General features: G+C 41.0%; 1 non-coding gene across 1 annotated transcript; it reads left to right on the top strand.

Annotated features, from left to right (window-relative positions):
* Positions 1–1,518: 1,518 nt before the first annotated feature.
* On the top strand, positions 1,519–1,620 carry LOC141142043 (U6 spliceosomal RNA). The gene has a single exon (XR_012244292.1). It is a non-coding gene; the product is annotated as a U6 spliceosomal RNA (small nuclear RNA).
* Positions 1,621–3,346: the final 1,726 nt, after the last annotated feature.

The following is a 3,346-nucleotide window of genomic DNA, read 5'->3' as shown; positions in this document are numbered from 1 at the left end:
CTCTGAGCACTTCACAGAACAGCTGCATTTATGCAGAGGTTAAATTACACACAGGTGGACTCAATTTACTATTTAGGTGACTTACGAAGGCTATTGGTTCCATTAGATTTTAGTTAGGGGTATCAGAGTAAAGGGGGGCTGAATACAAAAGCACGCCACACTTTTTAGGTATTTGTAAAAAATTTGGAAAACCATTTAGCATTTTCCTTCCACTTAACAATTATGTACCACTTTGTGTTGGCCCATCACATAAAATCCCAATAAAATACATCTAGGTTTTTGATTGTGACAAAATGTGGAAAATTTCAAGGGATATGAATACTTTTTCAAGGCACTGTATATTCATGTACAGACAATTGCTATTACCATTTTTATTGGGCTATGTCTTTTTGTGTTACTACTTACATATTTAATTTGCTGTGGCTCACAGCTTGGCTATTGGTATGTTCCAGGCCCACACACTCAGAATTATTAGAACTGTTTATTTCCAGCTGTCTATATTTACTGGGTAGAGGTTTTGTTCATATTGTTTAGTACTGTTTCTTTTTCCCGATCCCACAACTGGTTTCATCTATCAACTTGCTGCTGTATATACAGTGTATTTCTGTTATATGTTTTTTTCTTTGTTTGATCTAGATGCTGGCAAACTGTACTATTGCAGTAGCTTTTAATGTTCTTTTACGTTAGGCTGTGTGACATGATCTGGATGGGCTGGCAACTTCTTGTAGCTACCTTTAGGGACATTGATCTTACACTTATAGGACCCGCACCAAATATTATCCCATTCCCCCATATCACACTAAAGCTTCTTGTAGTTGTAATTCATAGACATGTATTTAATATAAAGTGAAATACAGTATCAAGGAATTTGAGTGGACATTGTCCTCATCCAAGAGACACATTTGACTGGTAAACATCCCCAGTTTTTTTTCCAGATCCTTCTGACAATGTTTTTTCACCACCTTTTCTCCTAAAACAAGATGGTTGCCATCATTAACTATAACACCCTACCATTTGTATTGCAACATGTAAACTCATTTACAAAGGCCCTGATAGTATATTTGTAATTTTACAGGGCTCACTATCCCAAACATTTAAGTCGTATCCAAGTTGCACCCATCCTAAGTTGTGTCAAAGTTGCCCTCCAAAGTCGGCACAACTTTGGAGTCGTACAAGCGTGAATGGAGCCTAAATGATTCTATCATGACTGACCAACATTACTCCAACAGATTTGGAAAAATATTATCTTCATAGTGACACAATGGCTGTCTCTATCCCTATGGCATAGACAGCCCATAAAGCTGATATGAAAGGTCATCTGATTAGTATAGCCGCTGCTAAGAATAAAGCTGACCTAATGAACATTCTCTCACACTGAATAGCATGAATTTTACAAAGCCCATATTCAGGATCACTCTCCCCTCCTCCAGCAAATTACACAAAAACATCTATCATTAGATACCCTTTTCTGAAAAAGACCTATGCTGTTTTAAAGCTAGATTCATTTTACATAGTAAATTGCTTCAGCAGCACATATACTAAAATTGGAATGATACAGAGAAGATTAGCATGGCCCCTGGCAAGGATGACATGCAGATTTGTGAAGCGTAAGGGAGAAATGATCAACATGTATAAATACTTAAGTGGCCCATATAGTGAACTGGGTGTAGAGGCATTTACTTTAAAGTCAGCACAGAGGACAAGAGGCACTATTTACACCTGGAGGAAAAGAGATTTAATCTCCAAATATGGAAAGGTTTCTTCACAGTAAGACCTCTTTCACACTGAGGTGCTTAAAAACTGCCTATAAAACGGCAAACGTTTTTCCAGTGCTTTTCAATCGCTTTTTGGGTGCTTTTGAGGAGTTATGCCCCGTACACACGGTCGGACTTTGTTCGGACATTCCGACAACAAAATCCTAGGATTTTTTCAGACGGATGTTGGCTCAAACTTGTGTTGCGTACACACGGTCACATAAAGTTGTCGGAATTTCCGATCGCCAACAACGCGGTGACGTCAAGCACGTACGACGAGACTAGAAAAGACCATTTCAGAACCAAGCGCGGCACCCTTTGGGCTCCTTTTGCTAATCTCGTGTTAGTAAAAGTTTGGTGAGAGACGATTCGCGCTTTTTCAGACTCGTGGTTTTCAGATCAATTTCTGCCGTTTAGTTTGTGCTTGTGGGTTTTTATCTGCTCTTCAGTGCGTGCAAGCAAGTTCCGCGTGACTTTAAGTAGTCATTGTGTTCTTGTGCGTTCGTTACTGTTTTCAGGTCGCTCTTCACAGGCCTTGCTGTTCTTCAGTGCGTTCTGTTACTTCGTTCTGAGCAGCCGACCGTTTACTAGCCAAGTTGCGTATGCATACTCCTCGTAGAGTTCGTGCTGTGCGGGGGCTTGGGGTTGGGGTCCTGACCTTGACCCAAGTCCAGTCCATGAACAGGGTGGGGAGGAGTTCATGGACCAAGAATTGGTTGCTTCAGCGTGACCAGTTCTCTCAATGCCTTTGCTCCGTGAGATCCATGAGAATAATCCTGATGATTTCAGGAACTTTCTCAGGATGACGGACCCCGTATTTCACCGTCTGTTGGCTTTGCTGACCCCTTATATTAGCAGGCAGGATACCTGCATGAGGCAAGCCATCACTCCGGAGCAGAGGCTCGTCGCTACCCTGCAGTACTTGGCGACAGGGAGAAGTCTGCAGGACTTGAAGTTCTCGACAGGCATCTCCCCCCAGGCTCTGGGTATCATTATCCCAGAGACCTGTTCTGCCATCATACAGGTCCTGCAGAAGGAGTATATGAAGGTAAGATTTATCCTTTAATATCACATTTTATTGTATATAATGTTTGATAATATATTATATTTCTTTCCTCATTCCCTAATTACCATGATTGTAATATGCTGTGAATGTCCCCTTTGTCCTCATGCATGCTGGATTTGTATGTAATTAATTTTTTAGTCCTTCATACAGATTGTACTTCAATAACCTCCCCAGCATGTTCTCCTGCCCTATATTCACCTCATGTAGTCACTTAACAATGTATTTTATCATCTCCATAGTAGTGCTTTACCCCAAACACCCCCTAAACTGTTTTGTAATGTGATTTGTGCTTTAAATTCAGGCAGAGTGCCAGAGGCTTTTTTTGTGGTCCCCAAATCATTTTTCTTAACCCTCCCTCCCCCCAACTGCTAAGTCAGCTGATACCAATTATCTATCTATCCTCAATCCTCTATCTGATTACTTTGCCAAACCCATACACACTATACCCATCTCTTTTGTGCTCAGATGTATGGATGAATTCCCCAAAGCATGTAGTGCAAGGGCCTGCCTGTATACTTTCAAATGG

Source organism: Aquarana catesbeiana, linkage group LG04 (assembly GCF_042186555.1).
Source record: "Aquarana catesbeiana isolate 2022-GZ linkage group LG04, ASM4218655v1, whole genome shotgun sequence".
NCBI lineage: Eukaryota > Metazoa > Chordata > Amphibia > Anura > Ranidae > Aquarana > Aquarana catesbeiana.
This window is presented reverse-complemented; position numbering and strand designations above follow the sequence as displayed.